Genomic DNA, 6,535 nt, shown 5'->3' on the forward strand with positions numbered 1-6,535 from the left:
ATTAAGGAGGACTGTTGTCACCACTATAGATGTCTTAATTATTCGTGTACGGTTTGAGTGCATTGCTACAGCCAAAACTGTACTTACATAATTTATGGTATTTATGCAATTTTACAGAGAGTTACTGCGGTAAATAACAGAATTCTTACTGTCAGAAATTGAGCAAATTCTATTTTTATCATAGTTCTTTTGTAAGTTTGCATTTCAATTAATGATGTTACCTAACTATTTTTTTCTGTTCTGACTCCGGCCCAACCGTCGCGATATAACCTTCGTGGTTGAAAACGACGTTAAACACCAAATATAGATATGGATAGACTCCGGCCCAAATAGCTTTTTTTCATAGTATTCGTCATTTTCGTCAACATGAATATTGTATCTGCTTTAAATAAACACTTAGCCATTATGCTGACATTCCTTTTTTTTCTTTTTATATTTAGTCAAGTTTTGACTAAATATTTTAACATCGAGGGGGAATCGAAACGAGGGTCGTGGTGTATGTGCGTGTGTGTGTCTGTCTGTCTGTGTGTGTGTGTGTGTGTGTGTGTGTGTGTAGAGCGATTCAGACTAAACTACTGGACCGATCTTTATGAAATTTGACATGAGAGTTCCTGGGTATAAAATCCCCGAATGTTTTTTTCATTTTTTTGATAAATGTCTTTGATGACGTCATATCCGGCTTTTCGTGAAAGTTGAGGCGGCACTGTCACGCCCTCATTTTTCAACCAAATTGGTTGAAATTTTGGTCAAGTAATCTTCGACGAAGCTCGGACTTCGGTATTGCATTTCAGCTTGGTGGCTTAATAATTAATTAATGACTTTGGTCATTAAAAATCGGAAAATTGTAAAAAAAAAAAAAAAAAATTTATAAAACGATTCAAATTTACGTTCATCTTATTCTCCATCATTTTCTGATTCCAAAAACATATAAATATGTTATATTTGGATTAAAAACAAGCTCTGCAAATTAAATATATAAAAATTATTATCAAAATTAAATTGTCGAAATCAATTTAAAAACACTTTCATCTTATTCCTTGTCGGTTCCTGATTCCAAAAACATATAGATATGATATGTTTGGATTAAAAACACGCTCAGAAAGTTAAATTAAAGAGAGGTACAGAAAAGCGTGCCATCCTTCTTAGCGCAACTACTACCCCGCTCTTCTTGTCAATTTCACTGCCTTTGCCATGAGCGGTGGACTGACGATGCTACGAGTATACGGTCTTGCTGAAAAATGGCATTTCGTTCAGTTTCATTCTGTGAGTTCGACAGCTACTTGACTAAATATTGTATTTTCGCCTTCCGCGACTTGTTTTTTTGTGATCTGAGTTGCATGCAGGCTGCTTCAATCCTTTCTTTTTTTTTTTTTTTTTTTTTTTTTTTTTTGCGGGAAGCATCCTTCTTCATTGATCTTTTTTATATTTAGTCAAGTTTTGACTAAATATTTTAACATCGAGGGGGAATCGAAACGAGGGTCGTGGTGTATGTGCGTGTGTGTGTCTGTCTGTCTGTGTGTGTGTGTGTGTGTGTGTGTGTGTGTAGAGCGATTCAGACTAAACTACTGGACCGATCTTTATGAAATTTGACATGAGAGTTCCTGGGTATGAAATCCCCGAATGTTTTTTTCATTTTTTTGATAAATGTCTTTGATGACGTCATATCCGGCTTTTCGTGAAAGTTGAGGCGGCACTGTCACGCCCTCATTTTTCAACCAAATTGGTTGAAATTTTGGTCAAGTAATCTTCGACGAAGCCCGGACTTCGGTATTGCATTTCAGCTTGGTTGCTCAAAAATTAATTAATGACTTTGGTCATTAAAAATCGGAAAATTGTAAAAAAAAATAAAAAATTATAAAACGATTCAAATTTACATTCATCTTATTTTCCATCATTTTCTGATTCCAAATACATATAAATATGTTATATTTGGATTAAAAACAAGCTCTGAAAATTAAATATATAAAAATTATTATCAAAATTAAATTGTCGAAATCAATTTAAAAACACTTTCATCTTATTCCTTGTCGGTTCCTGATTCCAAAATCATATAGATATGATATGTTTGGATTAAAAACACGCTCAGAAAGTTATAACAAAGAGAGGTACAGAAAAGCGTGCTATCCTTCTTAGCGCAACTACTACCCCGCTCTTCTTGTCAATTTCACTGCCTTTGCCATGAGCGGTGGACTGACGATGCTACGAGTATACGGTCTTGCTGAAAAATGGCATTGCGTTCAGTTTCATTCTGTGAGTTCGACAGCTACTTGACTAAATATTGTATTTTCGCCTTACGCGACTTGTTTATTTTTTTATTTTTCTGCTTTTTATATTAACGTGTCTACTTTAAATATACCTATATTATTACCAATACTATTTCTAAACGTATTTTAAACAACTTTTCTGTATAACAATTCCCTCTCAAAAATGCATACATTATCCAGAGGGGAACTATATCTATACATACCAATACACATTTTGGCTATCACAATAAAATAATTCACATAACTTACTAGTGCCTTGGAACTTTGTGAATTTTCAAACATGCCAAAAAAAACTTCCTTTACGGTAATTTTTAATAATCATATTATAATTACAATTCACTTAATCTTCAACACATTTCCAAATGGACACAATTTTAGGGCAAAAAACAAAACAAAAAGGTACAATATAATCAATTTTGTTCTCACAAAAAGTACAACAATTGCTCGAGGAAATAACTATTTTATTCATTAACATATTTGTAGGATAAATATTGTGCAATATTTTCCAGTGTAACAATCGCAATCTTGTTTCACTGGTTAAGTACTTTGTTTACCAATAACCAGTGCTTTTTTCCGGCCTAAAATCAAATAAATTGTTTTCAAAATTTAACTTTAACCGGCTCCACATGTTTTTTCTCTGTAATTAATCTACGAAACTGACAGGACTTACTCAACTTTTTTTAAACCGTTAAATCCACAAACATATCCATTTGCGGAGCGTAGTGCTGCTGCTTTTATTGCTATACAAATGGCCGTATCTTCAAAAAATCTTGTAGGTTTACATCTAACCTTTTGCTGCATAAAATTAAAGGGCAAAAACTCATTATCAACAAATACATCCTTTACTCGACAAACGCCTGCTTTAATCCAATCGCTTAAAAACAGCGTTTGGCCGCAATACATTATATCACTGCTGTTCCATAAACACGTATCACTTAATAACATGTCTCCACCTATTGCTCTCTGAATCATGTCCTTATTTTTCAACCAACAAATTAACACTTGTTTCCAAAATACATTTTTAATTAATCCCAATCCATTAAAATTGTTTACAGTGGTGTTAGAATGGAAGCAACACAACCTTTCACCAAGCTTTGAAAACATATGAAAAGGTATCTGTTTCCATCTTTCCTGCTTTTCGTTCAATAAATTTGCAGCTCAGGACAACAAACAAGAGGACTGTATATCAATTACATCAATCATTTTTAAACCCCCATCAGGAAACTCTTGACACATCACTTTTCTTTTAACTTTCTCAAATGCCTTAGTGTTTGAAAATCGGTTTTTTTCCAAATAAATCTGTAAAACAAAGTATTTTTCTCAGTCAATACCTTTTCGGGTATTACCAGTGCTTGCAACGGATGAATAATCTGCGATAACAAAAGAGATATCACAATGCAGATTTTCCCCATGATACTACAATTTCGTTTAAACCATTTCACAATGTTGCGTCGTATATTTTCAATACGGCTTGTCCAGTTTTCTTCAATCTCAGAGACCGATGAGGAGCTACTAAAATAAATTCCCAAAATCTTCACTTTTGTAGTCCACCTTAACCCACACTCATGTTCATAACCACATTTATTACTGCCTAAGGCCATGATTTCAGGTTTTTGTCTATTCATTGCCAAACCAGAGAATTTGGAAAAATAGGTAACAAGGGTTAATGCGTTTTTTTTAACTCATCCATATCGTTCAAAAATTAGGTCACATCATCAGCATATAATATTATCTTAATAAACATATCATAATTATCATTAGTCTCTTTCAGCAGAACCATCATTTCGAATTTTCAAGGCCAACATTTCTAATGCAAGAATGAAGGCCATCGGTGAAAACGAACAGCCCTGTCTGATACCGGCGTTCAATTCAATACATTCCGATAACCAGCCCATCGAACTAATACAACTCTCCGATTTATACAATAAAATCTCTACCCATCTTACAAAGACGGCACCAAAATTAAATCGTTTAAATGCATACACAATAAACACTTTGGAAATCGTGTCAAATGCAGCTTTATAGTCAAGCGCTACAAGGAACCCAGGTTTATTATATTCGTTTACATACGAAACTAAATCGTCTATTTGCCTGATCGCTAAGCTAATGGTTCGACCCTTCAAAAAACCGTACTGATCTTCACCAATAATATTTAAAATAACTTTAGATAGGCAAACTGAAAGAGTCTTTGCCAATATTTTATAATCAGTGTTAAATAGTGAAATTGGCCGCCAATTATTAAGGTCGTCCCTCGGTAACTGTTTACCCTTATGAATTAATATCATTATTGCCTGTTTTTGTGTGACGGTTAATTCTCCCTTTAAGACAGATGCATGAAAGGAATTCAATACCATGTATTTTATTTTACACCAAAAGAACTTCATAAAGGAGGTTGTAATACCATCACATCCAGTAGAGGAACAGTTTTTCATATTTTTTTTTAAGGATGTCGATAATTCTGTTAAAATGATTGGACTATCAATTCCTGTCTTCCGCTGTTGTGTTAATTGTCGAACTTCAACACCATCCAGTTATTGTAAAGCGCATTGAGCATATATATGATTATGCGCTATAGCAAATGTCCATTATTATTATTTATTATTATTATTATCAAACTCAATATTGTTTTCGAATCTCCTTCTAAAAAACTGTACTTGTTCAGTCAAAATATCATCCTGATTTGTTATCACCTGACCATCTTTAGCCAGACGATCCATAATTTTCGCGTTTGGGTGTGTCTTTTCCATATTGAGAAAATACTGTGTATTTTTTTCTCCTTCTTCAATAAATTTAATTCGGGACCTAGTTTGGGCTCCCTTAGCTTCCTGTATTGAATACATTTCCAATTCTGCTTTTACTTTATCTTTTTTCATCAACAATTCGTTATTATCTTGATCTAAAACAAGGGCTTTATCAATCCTATTCACATTTTCCAACAATTCCTCATGTTTATTAAACTTACATCTATTTTTTTCCTTACTGTACCGAATACAAAATTCTCTTATTTTAATCTTACACAATGTCCCATGTTACGTGATCCTCCATTATTTCACCTTGTATCTCAAATTCTTCCAACATCAAATTCAATTCATCAACAAAGACATGATCCTTTAACAAACTATCCTTACATTTCTAATATGATGGACCACGCTGAAATGAACAAAATGTATATGATATGTTAACCGACCAATGGTCAGATTGTGCAACGGAACATATACTGCAATCTCTTATATTATTTAGAACAGAATCGGCTACAACAATATAATCCAATCTGCGAGCAATGAACGGGTTTTTTCTTGACCACGTAAATTACTGTGGTTGTTTTATTTTAATTTTAATTTTAATCACGAGTGAAATCATACCTCCAAGGCGGAAGACAGAAGGCACAACAGAAATGTTGCGCTCAGCAACATTGTTCCCTGAAACAGTCATAAAGGAAAATGATCATGCAGACTGAGAGAAAAGGGCTATATATATAATTTCGTGTCAATATTCCAATGTGGTTTCTTCTCATTCCTCTGTCTTTTTGGCAATTCTTTCCTCTTTGCCAGTTTTTGTATCCATGGAAATGAATTACAGGCAACAACGTTTGTCCAAACGAGTAGGCTTTTTCCAACATAAAAACAACTATGAAGTATCCCTTGGAATACATATCATCATGTCATATTCATAAACAATATGAACCTTTAGATCAATCCAAATTGCACCAATCAGAAGAATGTATGTTACAATTAAAATAATTAACTTTACATTTTCGATGCGCATCGATTAAGTACTGGAGCAATCAAAGAAATACATCAGATGGTAATATTTTGTTGTTTTGAAAATCTTCTCAAAATCGAAAGGACAGGATGTAAGGTTAGGCTTTGTCTAAATCCTCTATCCTTATGCATTACAGATCAGTCTATCTTTCCGCAAATACGAGAACACCACAACCCTATGGAGCGCCTCAGACAGGCAGACACAGCGTTACGGAATCTTTTTCCTGCCTTTACCTGTATCTTTTTCTCTGATCAGCTGTCCCTGCTCCTTGTCAACGCCTGGGAGACATGATCAGTCAATGATGTCTGTCAGCAGATTGTCAGCCTTTATATAATGTTAATGGCGCTATCTTGTATTGCTATCATTGTTAATAGGCACGCCCCCCTCTCTCATACGCTCTCAAAACCACCAGCACCCAATTCCAAAGGCAGTCACACACATTCTCAAAAACGCACGCACGCACGCACGCACGCACGCACGCACGCACGCACGCACGCACACACACACAC

General features: G+C 34.5%; 1 long non-coding RNA gene across 1 annotated transcript in view; it reads right to left on the minus strand.

Annotated features, from left to right (window-relative positions):
• LOC138972229 (uncharacterized) overlaps positions 1-6,316 on the minus strand; it is a 7,046-nt gene extending 730 nt beyond the window's left edge. The window contains exons 1-2 of the long non-coding RNA XR_011457506.1: positions 6,260-6,316; positions 5,627-5,683 (exon numbers count right to left, since the gene is read on the minus strand). This is a non-coding gene — a long non-coding RNA (uncharacterized lncRNA). The remainder of the gene's footprint in view (positions 1-5,626; positions 5,684-6,259) is intronic.
• Between the last annotated feature and the right edge of the window lie 219 nt (positions 6,317-6,535).

The sequence above is a fragment of the Littorina saxatilis genome, linkage group LG8 (genome assembly GCF_037325665.1).
Source record: "Littorina saxatilis isolate snail1 linkage group LG8, US_GU_Lsax_2.0, whole genome shotgun sequence".
NCBI lineage: Eukaryota > Metazoa > Mollusca > Gastropoda > Littorinimorpha > Littorinidae > Littorina > Littorina saxatilis.